This window comes from Sander lucioperca, chromosome 7 (assembly GCF_008315115.2).
Source record: "Sander lucioperca isolate FBNREF2018 chromosome 7, SLUC_FBN_1.2, whole genome shotgun sequence".
NCBI classification, from domain to species: Eukaryota; Metazoa; Chordata; class Actinopteri; order Perciformes; family Percidae; genus Sander; species Sander lucioperca.
The window spans coordinates 23,617,083-23,637,396 of record NC_050179.1 but is presented as its reverse complement, the minus strand read 5'-3'; the positions used below and the strand labels follow the sequence as shown (position 1 = coordinate 23,637,396).

Sequence of the window (20,314 nt, the reverse complement as noted above, 5' to 3'; positions counted from 1 at the left end):
CTGATTTTTTCCCTATCATCTAGCCCTACTGAGATATATGTATATTACAACTATCTGAGAGAGAACTTTATGAATACATGAGACATTTTTTACCCCGAGCGAGTTCTACTTGTTTTCTCCAATCTGGACAGTATATTTCATCTATTGGACCTGATGGTGGCATTATCTCTCACTGCTTTGCCCCCTTTGCCTCATCATCCCATGTAGAGCTGTCACCTTCTTATATATTGGGGTGGTTCAACAGATAACATTACTCCCTCCATACATAATCTGCTCTCTCTTTCACCCTCTTTATCATTTTTGCTAATATGTTAAACTAACATGGTGAACATGGCAAACATCAGCATGTTAGCATTGTCACTGTGATCATGTTAGCATGGTGACATCAGCATTTAGCTCAAAGCACTGCTGTGTCGCCTAGCCTGACAGAGCTGCTAGCGCCACCAGCTAGCATGGCTTTATACTTATAGGGCCCTATCTTGCACCTGGCGCAGCGCAAAGCCCAAAACAGTTGTCAATTTCCCGTCCAGCACCCATGTCGTTTAAATAGCAAATGCACCTGCGCCCATTTGTGCGCCCATGGGCGTGCTGGTCTTACAGGGAGGTGTATTCAGGTGAATTCTGGGCGTATTGCTATCTTGAGGCAGCTGGAAGTGATCGCGCCATTGACCAACAAAAACCTGGTCTAAAGTCAATAACGCAGCATTTCATTGTTATTTTAACAGCGCATTAGTACAATGCGCATAGGCCCGTGCACAGCGCGTGCACACTATGTATGTTACACACACAGGGACAAACATGCAAAAGATTAAAAATATTACAATATGAAATAGTATTATGATATGATCTGCCCGCACGCTTTAACTTCACACACAAGCAGATCAGTTTCCTCTCCTAAAAATCTCTCCTTCCTGCTTAGCGAATCCGTCATCATAATAGCAATGCACCAAGGTCCAAACGCGCCTGGCTTTTAAAGGGAATGGGAGATGACACTCTGATTGGTTTATTGCATCTTATGCCCAAAACACACGTATGAATTAATGAAGACACTAAGTACAACCCTTTTGAACCATGCGCCCGGCGCACGGACCCTTTTTTCCCCTGTTAAACTAGCAAAAGTGGATTGGTAGATCATTAAAATAGGGCCCATTGTCTTTTTTCTTTAGTAAATATTGAAAATAAATGGCTGAAAAGAAGTTTGCTAAATTAAAAAAAAAATATGCAATGTACATTTTAAACTTTCAGCTATTGCTTCTAACCTGGTAGGGAATATAAGTTACAGTATCTCACCAGTTATTTTCAGCCATACACCATGGATGTATTCATACATTCCTTACTGATGAGAGTTGCTCAGTGGCGCATGAAGCCATCATGGAGCCAAAAATTATTCGGATAACCGCCGTTGCTTCTGCATTGTGCGACTCATAGAGCAGGCTCACTAGAGACCTCCGCCGGCCAAGCTGGCTACTTCCAGTTTAGCGCTCCGCTAACTTGAATAGGGATTAAATGATTTAATCGTGCAGCTCTGCTAGACTTTTTAAAATGTTATCAGACCAATTGAATCAAATTCTGATAAGGAAACAAATCATTCCGTGGGGGTTGTGATGCTCGAATAAATCTATCCGCTGATTTACAGATGTGTCTTTTGCCATACTAAGTCTATATTTTTGGTTTTTGGACCGCTACGTTCAATTTGCTCGGCCCAGTTCCTGGGAGCCTGGCATAAATCCAGGTAAACTTAGTTGCAAGAGCAACTCTTCAGACAATTAAGGCAAGAAACCTCTGCTCAAGCACTTTCTTTGATCAGAATCATGGCTCATGGTCAGTGCACATTAAAGGGATTTCTGCTGCAGATTCTTTTTTTTTCAGAAGTTTTAAGAATGGAGCAACCTCTACTTTAACAGACAAGAAGCCTCTTGTACTTTTGGGGTAGCTTTGGTGCTAGGACTCATTCCAAGCCCTGCATCCTCTTCTCCACATCCCTCTGCTCTGCTGTACAATGCTGTAGCTTGCCGCGCCGCGTTGATTGCTTCTTTTTCCTGGGTGAGATCAGATGAATGCCCACTAATAGGTTTTCAGTTTTATTCACTGAGCCCCTGGTACAGAATTACAGAATTGGAGGGATTTTCCGGGGGTAATTAATTGAAGTGTCCTTTTAAAAGGGAAGTATCTTTTGTCTTGATTTAGTGAGTGGAGTCATTAGCTGGAACCTCAGTGTTGGAGGAGCGGAGGGATTATGGATTGGTGAATCACACATTCCCAGCTGAGTTACGGGGCCCGTTTTGAATTTTGCATTATATAGAGGGTTATCATCCCTGAAGTCAAACGACTGCATGGAACATTATTGCTAATCCTACATATCCAGAGGAGATGTGCACTGATACGAGGATATCATTTATCTACAGCTATATCTTCCCATTCAACTTTATAACTTGACTGCATTATATCTGTTTGATGTTTAGGAAAGCAAAGCAATCCACAAAGGAAAAGTTCAAGTTGGCAGCTCCACTGACACAGACCACAGGTTGTGCTTTTGTGTGACCTATATGCATAAGTGACTGCGTGAGTGCATGTTTACCAGCCACAACAACAGCGCTGGTTTGGTTTTCATCTTGTGCGTGTCATCATGGCAAAATGTGGTGCTGGAGACACCTACTGTAGCGGGAGCTACCACAGAGTTTTGAGTACTTTGCCAGGTCTCTCTCTGCAGACAGAGATTTTTCACGGCATCACAATGGTCCAAGATGCAGTCAGAAAACTCGAAAATGAAGACCAAGTTAAAAGATGGGTGTGATCCGATCAAGGGCGCCAGACGTAGGGGGGTAGGAATTAACCCTCATGTTTTTAAAGTTTCTGTAGCAGAAATTTGGATTTCTTTCAACCAAACGGATGGTTCCATGAAACGCTCTTCACACGTCAAATTAAGGATCAGTTCACTACTATCATTGACTTTTGGGTGTTTTATTCAATTTTATAGCATTATTCTAAATAAACTTTGACAGTCTGTGATTATCCATCAACATCCTCTGATCTTAAATATTAGTGAAAATAATTCATACTTTCTGCTTTTTGAACTCAAAAGTTAGATATCATTTCATAGGCTATATCAGGTTTGACCAGAAAATGCAAAAATAGTGGTAATAAGTTGTTAGTGTACACTGGTGGTAGTGGGGGAAAAAAGCCCCGAAAATGTTGAACAATGCTACAAAAACGTTGAAAAAAAAACGTTGAAAAGAGACAAAAACAGCAAAGTAAGTGACAAGAACGTCAAAGATGTCAAAAAAAGTGTTCATTTTCAATTTTGACCCTGAAGGACAACACAAGGGTTAAGGAAAGGGCCACTGTCCCCACCCTCTTCATGCCCCTGGCCCGATTTTGGCGTCGCGGCTCATGTGATCCCATCGCAAGACCTTCTCTAGTTGTACCTGTTTTGTTTTTTTACACCTACCCATGCAGTTGCATAGTTGTAGAGACTGCAATGGTCTGCTCAATGAGCATATGCACTATTACATGCAACCACATTACAAATAGTGTGGGTAACCGCACAACCATACGTTACTTTTTAGGCTATGCCAAAAATCTATTTGCACAATTCCACTACATGACAAAAACAAACAGACAGCATGCACCTTAAATAAATCAAGTTAGCATCATATGTCGATCAGTATAGCAAAGTGTGAGATCAACAATGTTTAGCTTCATTTATAAACTATTACATTTACAATCCGTCAGCAAAGAAAACAAGCAGAGCCTTATGTTCAGTCAAAGACACAGCTATCATGCAGAATATTGAAGTTTAACATGCGGAATGTTTAATGTGCAGAATATTGAAGTTTGCTGCACCAGCAGGTCCCATTTAAAAAAATACTGCTACCATCAAAAAACACTGTTTGTACAAAAAGCACATTTACATGACTTATATGTTTGTCAGCAAACTATAAATGGGTAATGTAAGCTACACATCAGCACACTATCACAATTTGGAACAAATTGAAAGTGTAAAGTGTGAAAGTGTGTGTGTGTTGAAAGTGTGCCCCTTGCATAAGCATTACATAGTAAACAATACAGCAATGTGTGACATTAACAAAGTTCAGCTTCATTTATAAGCTTTCATTACATTCATTTTTCCTCAGCCGAGGAAAGAAATGGGCTACAGCAGCAGGTCCCATTTAAAAAATTACCGCTACCATCACAAAACACAATTAATACAAAAAGCACATTAGTATGAACTAATGTGCATGGAACCATCCGTTTGGTTGAAAGAAGCTACATTTTGTTGCGTGTTCGTTGGTCTTGAAAAATGAAATAAAATCATAAATTGTCTGTCTGCTCATTTTCAAATGAAAGAATAGATAAATTATTCAGTCAGCCTGTGAGCATAGTTGCCCTGTTGCTTGTTTTGATCCAGTTAACAGTGCACAAAAAGCGCTCAACTGGGCAGTGTGTTATTGGCGGGGTCACCATCAGCAACTTAGCACCGGACAACTTGGCAAGGAGTTCAAACGAGCAGGAAAAACAGCTCGCCCCCAAAACCGGTTCAGAGGGTGCAATGTGGCAAAGAGTAGATGGGTGATGGGACGGATGACAGGGGAAGTCCATTAGAGTTTATTTTTTCCAATGAATTTCAGTAGTGTAAGGAATAATAATACATAATATTATGTTTTTCTTTATTTGCAGCTAACTCACAATTTCTTTCTGATAATGCTGGATGTGCTAGCTTGAGATTTAGATGCCAGAGTCCCATCTGGGCACACAGGGGCATAGCACAAAATTCTGGGCCCTGTAGAAAGGCATTTTCTATGGGCCCCTCCCCGCATCCACAGCTATTCATTCTAGCATCTTTTTGGGCCCTCCTCACATGAGGGCCCTGGGTACTCAGTCCCCTTTTTCCCCCCAGTCTGACGCCCCTGGCTGTGCAGGTGTGTGTATGTTTTAGCACATGGATTTGACAATTAGGTGTCACTGTGCAAAGGGTGAGCTGTGCTGCAGATGTTTCTTCTCTCTGCAGTTACAATCCCCTGAAAGCTGTTAGCCAGCAGCTCAATGCCACAGAGCAGTGGCTGCTGCACTCACAGCTCAATCAGACTGTGTATGTGTTCTTATACAGTACACACACACACACACACACGCTATTTTATGTGTAGTCTGGATTGGCGACGATTAATTTACCAGATAATCTCCGGAACATCAGTCACTGCCGGATCTTCTGCCGGATGTCCCTCGCCTTGCAAAACTTAATTTTGGGAAACATCAACAAAGTTCAACCGAGAATGCTATTGGCTGAAGGTGGCAAGATTTGAAGAAAGTTTGGATCGTGAAACAAGGCAGGCCTGCTTGGTTCTTTTGGGGAATATTTGTAAAGATTTACAAAGAATATGTTTACGCCATTTACTAACTAACTGGGACATTTTGGGACTGATTGGTAGAGATTAGCTATGGTCAAAATACACACGGCAATTTACATTTAACCATTCATCCAGCTAATTTCAATAACTCACATTACTGTATTGTATGAGCAGTTAACTTAATTTAATATTTTATGTGGCCTTTTCTTTTGCGGGGTGCAAATGTTCCACCTAAACAAGTTCCTGCCCGAGACTATTTTGCAGAGCCACCGTCGCTGCGTCCGGAGTTTAGCACCGCCCAAGACGATTGTGATTGGTTTAAAGAAAACCAAACAACCCAGAGCGTTTTTTTTTCTTCTCCTATCTCAGAATGTATGTGGGAGGGGCCAGACCTTACTCTGCAGCGCTGTGGAGATCCACAGTTAAAGTTTTTCTCGATTGCTTTGACACAGCAGTCAACTCAAACTCCACATTTTTCAAAACAGTTAACACACAGGCCGAAACAGTGGCACTCATGGTCAAGATGACACATTTTGTTTGCAAAAGGCTCTAACTGTGCCAAAACATTTAAAATATGCAGCAAAAGAAAATTTTGCCTTCAAACAACACAACTTGCAAACAAGTGTATGAGCTCTTCCAATCAACCATTACACAGTGGACACCAAAATACAAAATACAGCTCTCAGTGTGAATCAGTGCACCGTTGCTTGTCATTGTAGCCTATTACTGTACGTAGCTTTCATGCCAGTGACATTTGTTGATAAAGTTGCCTTCTTGCAAAGAATTGGATCCAGAATCAGAAATGCTTTGATGCAAATTTTATTGATTTCATTGATCCTTATTTTGAAGCTGTGGCTGAAAACTTAAATACTGTAAATATTACATAAAATACATGTAAACCAAAATAAAATCTATTAGAGTATAAGACATTAAGAAAGTAAAAATAAGGGAGGTATGGATACCTAATGTAAGATTATATAATCACTCATTCGAAATGTCTAGAATGATAAAACATTGGAAGGGGATAGATCAGGAGCTGAGCTGGATCAAAATTGAAAGGGAACTAACTAGCCCGTTTGAACCTCTGGATGTCCTCTCACATGGTGTAACAACTTCTGGGCATAATTATTTTTCAAACCCAGTGTTGTCTTATTCTAAAGCAGTCTGGAAAGAAATTCATAAGATATATGGTATTTCGCACTTCAGACAACCTTACGCCTCTCTATGGTATAACCCAGCCATATGTATTGGGAAGAAATTTGTTTATTGGAATCAATGGCTTGTAAGAGGGATAGACAAAATAAGTGACCTGTGTGTGGCGGGAGTGTTCATGTCGTTTGCTGATATTATGCAAAAATATAATCTGGAATATAAAGGTAATTTTTGGAAATATTTACAAATAAGAGACCGTATCACAAAGGGTAAATTTAGTCACAACAAGAATGCATTGATGGAGGTTTTATATGAGTAAATGGCTGGGTGTGGTGGTACCTGTAGCACCAAGACAGTGTTTGTTAGGGGACCAAACAGAAATGTCAAATATATCTAAATATGAACAAGGGGATTTAAAAGTTGGGATGGTCACAGCTGCTCGAACAATTCTCAGAGTATGGAAGAGTACAGTCGCCCCAGATGTTAAAAAATGGATGGAAATGATGTCCGAAGTTGCATCATATGAACGCATGTTGGCTAGAATTACAGTTTTTCTTGATTGCTTTGACACAGCAGTCAACTCAAACTCCACATTTTTCAAAACAGTTAACACACAGGCCGAAACAGTGGCACTTATGGTCAAAATGACACATTTTGTTTGCAAAACAACATTTAAAATATGCAACAAAAGAACATTTTGCCCTCAAACAACACAACTTGCAAACAAGTGTATGAGCTCTTCCAATCAACCATTACACAGTGGACACCAAAATACTAAATCAGTGCACCGTTGCTTGTCATTGTAGCCTATTACTGTACGTAGCTTTCATGCCAGTGACATTTGTTGACAAATTTGCCTTCTTGCAAATAATTGGATCCAGAATCAGAAATGCTTTGATGCAAATTTTATTGATTCCATTAATCCTTATTTTGAAACTGTGGCTGAAAACTGAAATACTGTAAATATTACACAAAATACATGTAAACCAAAATAAAATCTATTAGAGTATAAGAAATTAAGAAAATAAAAATAAAATCTATTACAGTAAAGTATAAACATCTATTACTGTAGAGTATAAGAAACAGCCACTATTGATACTCAGTCTCTTGTGTCTTAGACCTCTTCCATCCATGTTGGCAAAGAACAACACAGACGCTGCACCTTTAAGGCCTGCAGACCGATGGCTAATTGAAGATTTGTGTGAAGGAGTGTCAAACAGGTGCTTCAGTGATGTCATACTGATGGAGGTAGTTTCTAATAGTTAGGAACAGATGGTTTCTGTTTGGTTACCATAGCTAAAACAATGGAGTTTGGGCTGCTTGAATGACATCTGTGTTAACTGTTCTGCAAAAGGGTGGGGAAAATGTGTCAATCCAATGAGAAAGAGTTAACACATTTGCAAGAGGTGTCTTCTGCTCTGCTGAGACAGTGATGATGAAAACCGAGTGGCTCCCAGTTTCTTTAAGCAGGTCAAAGCAATCAAGAAAAACTGTATTTAATGTATCATTTGATAAGTTCTCATTCTCACTTCCTAATATGAATATATAATGTATTTCAAAATCTGTTTTAGACATTCCCATGCTGGATATAAACAAAGAAATATGCAGCATGAAGTTTGTTTAATGAGCCAAGCCTCCAAATTAAAATCTTCAAAGGAGAATTTAAACAGCATGTGTCTCCTCAGGTTGCCTTAGTATGAAGAAGTCTTTGACTGTTGTTTTAATGTTCTTACACACTTGAATAAAATGCTTCATGATCAGTTCACTTTAATCGGAAACTGCATGAATAACACAACTCAATATCCTCTCACTAACTTGTGAACAAACAAGCTAAATGAGTTGTCAACTGGCTTCGCTACAAATTAATTAGAAAATGTATCACATCTTCCCTATAATTAGCACCTCTTTACATAGTCTTACCTTTCTAGGTAATTATTACCTGTGAAATAGATTTTCACATGTTGGCATTAATGACAGGAGTTGGCAGTGTTGCACCATGGCTGCTATATTAGATGGGTGACAAGTTAAAAGACTAAAACCTGCATTTGGTGTCTTTTGCTTCCAGAACGGCTTCAGTGCTCCTTAACATCTTTTCTCCAAGTCTCTGAACTTTAATCCTTGTGTTGTCTTCATGTCGACCATGAACTTGTTGTCCTTCCGGGTCAAAATTGAGTTTTTTACACTTTTTTCGGTGCTTTTGACACACAACGTTTTTCTTGTTTATTTTAACGCTTTTTTATGTCAAAGTTTTGTCAGGACACTGTTTTGATACCATTTAAAAAATGTTTTTTCAAATGCTATGAAATTGAATACAACACCCAAAATGCAATGAAAGTAATCATTCATTTTACCTGCGAAGAATTTTGAATGGCTTCCATACAACGTACACCCATGCATCCATGTTATTTTTGGGCAGTTTGGTTGAAATTAACCCATATTTCTGATATACAAAAACGTTGAAAATGGATTAAATTTGACCCGAGGAAAACACAAGGGTTAACTAGACAGAGTTTAGTTGGGTTGAAATCTGAGATTTATTTGAGGGGTCCTCAGAGTTACTGCTGTGGGGGCCACCAAATTATTAATTCTTTGATGGTGGTAGTAGCTCCGTCTGTAGGGAGTTGGGTTGGGAACTGGAGGGTTCGGCACGGAAACCCCACCTGCTCAGGGTGCTCCTCCAAGGAGCAGCCCCCCTCACTTTGACATCTCTCCACTAATGTATAGCATGTATAGGTCCTGAGCATGTGTATAATTCAGGCCTGTGTTTAATGTGTGTGCAACTGTATTAACAGAGTATCGGGATAATTAAAGGCAAGTCTTTGAAAGTTCTTTTTCAAAAATTGTAATGAATGAATCCGACATATTATTAGCAAATATAAATCAGCCTATTTGTGAAAAAAACAACCCATTGATGATAGACTTACTGGCCTATAGGTAAGGTAGCCGCTAAGGTAACCATCCACAGATACACTTAATCTTAAGGATTTACTGTGCCACATGTATGTTTAACATTAAAACATGATTTATGAAATCATCTCTCTCAGTGAAGCGGTCCTTGGCTTAAAAGACGTTGAAGACCCCTACTATAGCATATGATTTACATTATTTCCATACTCATCAAGACATTCAGTGACCACTCATAGCCGGTAGAGAAGAATCTTTATCAGCTGTGAAGGCAACACTGATAATGTTTTGTGTGTGTGTGTGTGTGTGTGTGTGTGTCTCTGTCATCATGACAAAATGTGGTCCTGGAGACACTCACTGCAGCGAGAACTACCACAGAACAGGATTTAAGTACTGCCAGCTGTTTCTATGTCCGTTTGTCTGTCTGTCTGTCTGCAGACAGATTTTGTCACCGTCAAAACCGTGACGCGGTCACAAAACTTTACAGGAGTGTAGTTGAGAGCAAAATAGATAAAAGTAGGCAAGGGGCCATTGCCCCACACACACACACACACACACACACACACACACACACACACACACACACACACTTTACATCCCTGGACCGATTTTGCATAGCAATACCAGCGTCGCTGTCACGGCTGGTAACCAGGACCAAGTGGCTATTTAGATGTTGGATTTAGAGGAAATGTGGAAATAATATAAATATAATATATAAATTCCAAGAGGTGTAGCTTTGTATGAAATAATCTACTTTATTTTAATTTGATGAACTCCATGAAATCATGCCTCACTTTCTGCACGTCTACCTCTTTTGTGTAATCTCTCTTAATATTTGGCAAACTTCCTGCATAAAATTCTGTGTGTGAGGTTGCGGTCTTTCATTCAAATAGCTCTCCTGGGTCTAGCATTTTAATGAGTTGCCTTGAGCTTTCAGTCCATATTCCAAAGTCTAGTTAAGATGGAAGTCTCACCTTAGGATTCAACCTTGGCTCAGAAACTAACCCTTAAAGCCGTGTGCTACAGTGAGGGAGACACGCAGAGGTGCAATGCATACATAGGATATTTTATTTTCTCAGCTACTAATTTGCTAAAGTGAATATAAATATGAACCCTGCTTGTCTATCAGTGCATATTGGATAAGCAGTTATAGAAAAGGGAAAATGAGTAGGAAATTACTGCAAATGACTGCTAAATAATTTGCGTTTTTCATATGACCGCCCACTCAATTTCCAGCTCTTACTACCCACCCACCGCCTGACAATAAAAGAAGGCATCCGTCATTTTTCTCACCTGTCCCAGTGAAAATATCCTCTGCTCCTCCAGAGTCTGTCAGTCTCTGTGTAGATGCCTTTGTGGATCCATCCAACATTCCTCTATGGCAGCTTCAGCTGGATAAACGTGCTGAGCACGATCAGACATGATCTGCTGTCTTAATTGTGCACACACCGAGATGATTAATTAAGAAAAGGATAGCAATATTCTGTCACTTCCCTGCCTCCTCAGATTAATGACTTCTTTTCTTTTTTTTAATTATATTCTTGCTCTGCTTTTGCAGTACATTAAAAGCGTAAAATATTTGGACATATCTGGTGGCATCACAGCCACAGGGTAATTAGTTTTTTTCTGTAATGATGATGGGATCATGTGGTGTGGCTGCTGAAGTTTTCCCTTAATCGATACACCCTAGGTTGTTATTGAGTTTGCTGATTACTGTTGCAGCTGTTTACTGTGCCCAGCTGAGTCAACAGCTTTGGTACATTCAGAAAATATCACGTTGCATTAACCCTCAACCACCCACTTCCTCTTTTGTTTCTTGATTGGGGTTTCACTTCCACTACAGTTCCCTTAGTCTAGATTAGAGGATGGATACCCGATCCGAGCCCGTCGGGACCCAGCGGTACCCGGCGGTACCCAATGGGCCGGGCCGGGTTCGGACAGATATTTAGAAACGATGTTCGGGTTCAGGTCGGGCTCGGTCACATCAGCGCGATAAGGCATTGAACATTTTAAATTTAAAACAGCTTATTAACGTGCACTTGTTGCCCCGTGTGCGCTGATGAGCTCATCTGTTGATATATCCGAATGCCTTCCTACAGTCGCTTAATAAAAGCGGGCTTTCCACACAAACAAACGTACATGTCGTTAGTATGAGAGAAAAAAATGAAATTTTAACTGTGTTGGGCTTGGGTCGGGCTCGGACATAAATATCTTAATGCCTGTCTGGCTCGGGTGGGGTTCGGTTACTGCTCTGTCGGACGCCGGCTGGGCTCGGACAGAAAAATGCGGCCCGATCCGCTCTGTAGTCTAGATCAACAGAAGTACATTTCCAGGATAAAGCCTGACATCCACGCGCCAAATGCCCCTCACTTTCTGCTCTGTGTGTTGCCGTTTTCAAAGTCCCTTTGAACTTCGAGCTAGTTTTCAAAGAAGTTTTGATCGTGCAACAGGGCAGGCCTGCTTGGTTCTTTCGGGGAATGATTGAATGTTTACAGCATTTACTCTTTAACCACAGCGCCGTGGAGATCGATAGGTCTAGCAATGCAACACTACTCTTCCCTAGACACTTTTTTTGACCAGCTGCCCATCATGATCCTCCAAGTTTTCACATTCTTTGCTTCTTTCTATCTTTTTCTCCTTGCTGCAACAGTTGGTCTGTTTCTTTCTTTTTTTATACCTAATTAGGTTCTTCAACTCTTCTCGTCTTCTCTCTCGACATTTCTATGTTCTGTTCATGTCTTAATTCTGTCCTTTTTTCCTGTCTAGTTGACTTTTCTCTCCTCTCCCATCCTTTCGGCTCTTCTCGGGGTCAGGAGATGAGTTGGTTCAGCTGGTCATTATGCTCCATGGACTGTCTGCCAGCCTCAGGCCCTGACATTTGGCTCCACAATGGGACTTGTAGTATTCATTATGCCAGTGGGCGAGGAGGGGACATGCAGAGATATGCAAATACAGGAGAGTCAGCTAAGAAGCGGAAAACCCTGAGTAAAATTCCAAATGAAGTATTTGTGTAGTATGTGCACGCAGTATTGCCTGAGACAAAAAAACAAGGCCTAGAACAACAACAAAGATAATAGTAATACAGCAACAAAGACAGGCTTTACATCTAATTTGATAGCTCTGAATGGTGTTTTTTTTTTTTAAAAACAGCACAATTGTTTTCCTCTTAAAGTTCAACGGCCTGCAGCTCAGATACTGTAGTACGATTGACATTTAATGGCCCCAAATCGTTGTCTGTGTAGATCACATGTGTCAAACTCAAGGCCCGCAGGCCAAATCCGGCGCCTTGCAGATTTTGATCCGGCCTCATATCAATTTAGGTTTGCAATACATATGTTTACACAAGTTTTTGTTAGTTTTGTTGACGCTTAATTAAACCTTTTTGTCACTTTTGCTGACTTTTTTTTGCCGCTTTTGTCAACGTTGTTGGTGCTTAGTTCAATATTTTTTTGGAGTTTATTTTGGTGTTTTTGGGGCGCTTTATAGGCCGCTTTTTCGACGCTTTTTTCGATGCAGACCTTTTTTGAGGATTTTTTAGTAACTTTTTATCTGACTTTATTGGGGCTTTATGTGGACCAAACTATAACTGAGAAGACTATATGAGACATGCAATAATACAGTCAAAGATATTTGACTTTTCTCTTAAATAAAAGCATGTCAATAAACTATACATCTGGCCCTTGATGTGATTCTCATTTTAAAGTGTGGCCCTCAGTGAAGTTGAGTTTGACACCATTGGCTGTGACTATGACTTGGAATATTCTGGCTAAAAGAATAAATGGACTACTGAGTGATGTTTATTTTAAATCAGAAGAAATGGAATTACTGGAGGCATTACTGGAGGCAAGGTGAAATTTCAGCACAAAAAAGATAATGCAAATCTTTTATGCACTTTTTAAAGTTGTCAAGAAGTTGTATCATTAATGAAGAAAGTGTGAATGTGAGCATTAACTATTTTGTATAAGTTGCTCAATTATGTCTTCAAATTATCTTACCCTAAAGTCTCGAGAGTTGCCCTCTGGGGTTGTCAGTACAGTTTCTGAAACAGTGAAGGTGAAGGGTGAGGTGACAGGTTACATTTTCAGTTTGCATATATTCCCAGCAGTATGTGTACATGTTTGTTTTCCCAAATACCTGGTTAACAATAATAACGGTTCGTAATCATGAATAAAGTTTTATTTAGGTTGGTATGGAAGTGTAAGATTCAACCAAGTCAGAAAGAAGGGACTGATGATTGGATTTATTTAGAAACCAAGAGGATTAAATATGTATCATACTGATTATATTAGGGCTGTAGAGAATAGTTCAAATATTCAAAGCTTCATTCAACATTTGCATTCAAATCAACATTTGAATGCTCTGCAGCTTTTTCTTTTATTGCATGCTTTATATTCTGTTTAAACCCGGTATATTTTCACAGTTGCAGATAAAGATTAGGCTACAATAATATTATTGGTATTATACTATTATGCTAAAAAAATGACTTACAGTACAGCACTAGATTGTTGTATTTAAAGCCTTTCTTCTACTGTACAGTGTAGGCCACGTATGGTTGAAACACTACTGACAGAATAGAAAGAGTTGGAGCCGGTGTTTGTGTCAAGTACTCTTGATTCGAGCCATTTGAAGTGGTCCATTGTGGTACATCATATTTCATTCTGATGAAAACAACACATGGAGAGGTTGAGCTATCAGAAAAGAAGTGCTTTTTGAACTCTATTTGCATAAATGCATTGGCCCATGTTTGGCCCAATAACCTCATATGACCATATAAGTGTTTGTATCTTAAAATACATACATACAGTACATACTAGGGGTGGGAATCACCAGAGGCCTCACAATACGATATCATCGCGATACTTATGTTACGATACGATATTATTGCGATTTTAAAGATATTGCAGAATTATGCTATATATTGCAATTTATTACCTTATTTCCAATTTCAAATCATGTCCCAAAAAGTAAACTTTGTCAACATCTGTTTTATCTAAAAAGATACTTTTCTCTGTTTGTTCATTTTATTGCTGCAAAATGGGATTGTCAAGCAGACAAACTGACCAACACATATATAATAATAGATTGATACTTGGCGTATGTGTATCCATACAGTATTAGTACGGAAAATACCGCGATACTATGCTGTATCGATTTTTTCCCCCACCCCTAATACATACACAGCTGGAATACAAATCCCAAGTGTTTATGGTATTCATTCTGATTCCTCTCTCATGATCGCTGCACTGCCAATCTATTATTCCCTTTCAAATGACTTAATACAATTCAATTATTTTTTTCAATTATCAAGTTGAGATGTGATTTCATTACCCAGCTTTGATTGTGAGTGTTTAGATGGAGGAGTTGTTTTCCAGGTTCCTCTGTTCATTAGCATTTGTGTTATTTATTTCTCATTAGCTAGTCATTTATATTCTCAGTGCGTCATCAGCATGTAGTGATGAAGCAGTGACTGTCCCTCTGTCAATCAGTGTCTGTAAACTGCGCATAAACACAACTACTAGAACAAATGTATGCATGTATTTCTATTCAGGAATTTCATAGATAATTTATGTCAATCCATAAACTTTTTTCCCCTTGTTAGATGCTGAATTTCTGTATTTTTTGTTCTTTTCTGCTTTTGATTAAATTGGGTTGTATCTAGCATAAATTGTTTATTATCTAGCTTTTGCCAATTGGTCCAGCTGTGTCCAGAGCAGACAGCAACTGAGAAGATTGAATGGAGAAACTGCATTGTGGAGGAGGCAGGAACGGGCAGCTGGACTGTATTTCTCTCCATTCACTTGACTGTCACTTCGGGGCTTATTATCTCACATTTAGTTTCCGTGCAGCAGAGCTCAACAACAGTTCTCTACATCTCCCCATTCAGCCGCTACAGTTATTGCATTTAAATTAATTTACTTAGAAAAGTTTTGCAACCACCTGAATGGTGAAACTTTTTTCACAAAACAACAGTTGCTTACCTTCCCCCCCAACCCCCCCAACCACCCCCACCCAGCTGTAAATATAGATTTGTATCAATGTTTATGTTGCAAATGAAAACTATCAAAATTAGAATCAAGTTGCAGCTCGATCTGGGCACAATGTGAAAACATGTACTTTGTTAAAAAGGAGAATGCACTGGAAAACTTCCAGGGGTAAAAGTTGATACAGAATGACTTTTTGGCTTCAAGGAATCATTTTAATTTGAGAACATTACTTGTTCAGCTGTTTTTTAGGTGTTTGCGTGAAACAATGTTCACAGTAATTTCTTGTGTTTTACTGTTTTCCATGTCGTGGTAGGGTTGGAATGGATTTCTTGAAAGATATCTAAATGAATTCTTTCCTTTTATTATAATATTTGTCATAGGTGTCAGTTGCAGAAAGACATTGTGTTATGCCAATATATACACATCTTTACATTGAAATTATATTTAATAATTAATAATTGTGTAAACGTGTTCATTTATATATTTTTCCTATCTGTTTAAATGATGAACAAGCAGTTTTACTTATTTTTAATTATATGATGAAGTCACTTAATGCCCCTATAAAACTGAAACTTTTCTTTTGAGAACATTCGTTTGAGTCTATTTTTCATTTAGTATAGGTGATCAATAAAACACCATTCACACATAGCAGCCTTACAGGTTGAGGAAATTTAGCCAGACCGGTGGTTTATTTTTTTTTTTTATACTATAACTATTATTGCCTAATCTTCCTTCTGGCACTTGAGAGTTAAGTCTAACTACTAAGAGTCTTTACTTAGAGTTCAGCCTTGACAGGAGACCCTCTGGAGATGTTTTTGGTACAGCCATGTAGGGTAGTGCAGATGGCAGTGTTCCAGACAGATGGGCAGTAGGCCTGGCAAACTCGATTCCTTTTAAGGATTCAGGTTATTCTGAGTCACTCACTAAACTGATCCGGGTTGTGCGAGTCACTTGAGTCAGTATTGCTAGCTTGCAATGTTTCGGACTGTCTGCTCGACCTAATTGCATTCAAACATACTACATGTATACACCAAAACCTACAGTAGGCCTAGCTAGGCTACGTGCAGAACATTGTATGTTATTTCAGAAGTGAAAGAATGGCTTTTGTTGTGGATTTGCTTTACCCTGAGCTCGAGGAGAGACTTCACTCGCTCGTCTGCTACAGATCCACTCATAGCCGGCTGATTCGCACGATTGACTGACTCACGCGAGAACTCATGAGTCATCGCCAACTCATAAGTTTTCGAGTTAGTCCCATGGTCTGTGAGCTTGCAATGTTTCTGGCTCTGAGTCTGTGGGTCGGGAAGTTCCTATAACCTATGTCGGACTGTTTCTCTGCTCACTCAGTCGCTTGAGTTGAACTTGGACTAGTAGTAGCGAATGTTGCAAGAGGTTTGTGTGTGGCGTTGTTATCATTTTAGATTGAATTGTAGTAGGACTCAACTGATCCGAGTTAATGATACTAGAGACTCACGATTCATGAGTCAATTTAAAGACTCGGGTGAAAGATCCGAGTGAATCACAACTCAAACAGCTTTAATGGGGAGGTAAGCAGGCCAGGAGGTTTAGTCCAATGGAATGGATAAGCTGGCAAATAGCTATGTACTGTATATGTTGATAGTGCCTTAAGAGATGACGGTAAACAAATCAAAGTTTAATGGGCTGGAAAAAAATTTAATGGAAGGAAGAGGCTATAATGGAAGTGTGGAGCAGACATACAACACATACCAATATACCAGACTGTAACATGTTCACTAGTTTGATGTAACCCTGCTACAGTACAAATAAAAGTCTGAAAGAGTTAAATAGCGCTGCTGCAGAATACACAGAGTGCCAGGATGAAGTGATTTGATTTAAAGAAAATCAGGTTCTAAGAATCCTCTCTTTGAAATGACAAGTTCAACAAAAGACACAGAGGCAAACAGACAGGTGGGCTTCCAAACACTGACGAAAGGTGTAGGGGTAACATAGGCAGGCGAACAGTGTAGACAGGTAAATGCAGCATTCAGTCAAATAGATAGCCTTGCTGCTTAAAGCTGCATCCGCAATATACGCTTAACTACTTATTAGATATGACTGCATGTATTTTATTGCTGCGAAACATGAATTAAATACAAATTTTACGATCCCAACAGTGACACATTTCTGTCTTTTAACCATTCAGAATCTCAGCATAGTAAATATGGACAGAAAAAAACTGGACTGTTAAAGGCTCAAACAAGTGCTGGAAATCAGTTGCAGGTTAACCAAATGTTGAGTGGTGGCAGTTTCTACTTTAATGTTTTTCTTTTACTGTTCTTTTGGGCTCTGGTGCCACTGCTTTTTTTTTTTTGCTTCTTATGAATACGTGCTTGTAATCCATCGTCATGTACGATCTCCACGCTGTTGGTATTGGATGAGATAATTCATCTTTGAACTCCCTTTGATCTCATTCACACCTAAGAATAAAATGGGTCAGCTCTGACTCTTTCTCACTTAGTTGAGTGTGATTAATATAAATCCCATTTCAGGTTTTGGAATATCCATCATACACTTTGAATAGTTAAAAATGAAATTTCAATCACTCACACTCGCGCAGATACACTGTGTGTGACTCAGAGACAGTTTGTGTGTGCACACTACACATAGTAGACTCAAACACATACTACCTTCACATTTGGGCACTTTGGTTAAAAGAAACCCAAATTTATGATATAGAAACTTTAAAAAACGGGTCAAATTTGACCCGAGGACAACAGGAGGATTAAAATAATGAAAATAAAAATCTTGTCTATGTTCTCTTGCTTCATCGTGGCTCCTCACACTGTGTCAGTTCCCTGGTGGCATCCACATATCTGCCAGCCCCCTCTGATTGCCCTTGGTGTTTGACAAAGATATAGGAGTTAGCTGTAGGCTGGTCCCACCAGCCCGTGTGATGAAATCAATCCACAACATGTGTATCTGTGTCTGCTCTCTTTTTCGGAGCCCCGGTGCCACTGCAAAATAGTCACAGGAAGGAACTTGTTTTGGTGGAACATGTGTACGTTCAAAGGTTGTTTTAGTCGTGCAACAGAAAACTCAGATTGGACAATTAGTCTAGCTAGCTGTCTGCAGAGATCTGAGGAGCAGTTAACCATAGTCCTCATAAATCCACCGGAGTTTAAAACTCCAACACAAAGAAAGCGGAAGGTAAAAGAGTGACATCCGGCAGCACCGGAGCAATCCCGGAAACGGAACGTTGTGGATATAGACTACTGTTTATCTATCACAAGTACACATTCTCACTCCCATCTCGTAAAATACGGACGCTTGGTCAGGTGCCCTTGTCATTGTTATTGACGCTAAAAGTCTCGTCATATAACGCGCTTTAACTAAACATGCTGGGTCGGGACTATTGGCATCCCTTTTGACGCAGTTAGGTTAAGGAAAAGCTTGTGGGTGGGCTTACGTTTCCGTGACTCGCGGGAAGAATGGGACGGTTGGGTTTAGGAAAAGGTCGTGGGTGGGCTTACGTTTCCGTGACTCGCGGGAAGAACGGGACGGTTGGGTTTAGGAAAAGGTCGTAGGTGGGCTTCCGCTTCCGTGACACGCAGCAATAACATGACGGTTAAAGACACACGCGGGACACGAACCTCAGTCTCCTGGGTGAAAGTCCTGTGTTGTTTGACCCATCCACCACCCCGACCAACTTCCCTGCGTGGAATTTCCCCCTTATATACTACTCCCTAAACCCTGTGTAGCTGCTGCTCTCCCCTGTGTGTTCTACAAACACTCTGAAGGGCGCTTTTTTCGTCGCTTCAGACGCTGACAGCCACTGTCCAAACGTCCGTATTTTACGAGTTCGGAGTGAGGACGGGTTGGCAAGTAATATCATTATCGCGAAATTCAACTTTCCTTGTATCGTGCAGCCCTACTCAATATAAACTGACTTGATAGACGGTGTGTTTGCAGACTCTCTCTCTCTGCTGTCTCCGTCTTTATTGTATCACTTTTCTCCTTATCCAGTCTGAGCTGGTGTCATCCAGCAGCACGGCAGATGGGTCCAAGTGATAGCGAGGTAATGGCAGCTCTGCGCATTCACATCCTTCCCACCATATGACCAACCAATGCAGTAAAGAGTGATTGAGCCTTTGACTCCTGCCGCAGGATGAAGCTGATAGGAGAGGGCGATGAGTCCTCGCTGAGGCCACCCACATGATATCATGTTACGATTAAACACAACAGACATCAGTGTTAGAGTTCTACCCAGCCCCATTGTCCCATTACAGAATACTAGATGTTTATCATGTAAGCTGATTGATGTTGATGCCGTGTTGTATTCCGGACAGACTAGAACGCTTATTGGTTACATGATACTCATTTGTGACTGGAATTATGGTATCTGATGAAGTCAGCGAGGATTGATAGGGCCAGTTTGACTCTGGCATCACGTAGAACACGTAATATGATTGCTTTGCTTTTATCAGACCTCGGTTAGCCAGCAGATTGAGAACATTCAATAAGGAGAGACTTTGTTGCAGATATGCCAAGTTTTATTTGTACATATATACGTAATGTGAAATGTACAGAGTCTTTGTAGATTAGACTCCATCGTTATAAAATAATTTTTGAAGGGGTAAAGAAGCCAAGACATATTCCCCCTGATGGAGTCTAGACACTGGTGGTGGTGAAGGTGCCCGAAGACCGGACCGAAGGAGTCGATGGGAGTGGTCAGCCGGAGGAAGACCCAGGGTGCCGTGGGTGAAGATGACTGGAGGTGGAAGGGGAGGAGGAGGGTTGCACTCTTTGCCTGAAGCTGAAAGAAGCAGGGAGAGAAACCGATTTAAAGCAGGGATGTAATGCTGCGATTGGCTCGTAAAATTCGTGGCCAATTCTGATTGGTTTAACTGGCAAGTGAACGCCTCGAACCAGCTGATCAGTTTTAGATCAGTTCATTTCACTGAGATCTGT

The 20,314-nt window shown here is 40.2% G+C and overlaps 1 protein-coding gene across 2 annotated transcripts in view; it reads left to right on the top strand.

The window, feature by feature from the left end:
* Positions 1 to 20,314, top strand: part of cdh13 (cadherin 13, H-cadherin (heart)) — a 413,558-nt gene that overhangs the window by 248,686 nt on the left and 144,558 nt on the right. The gene's annotated exons all lie outside the window — the stretch shown is intronic.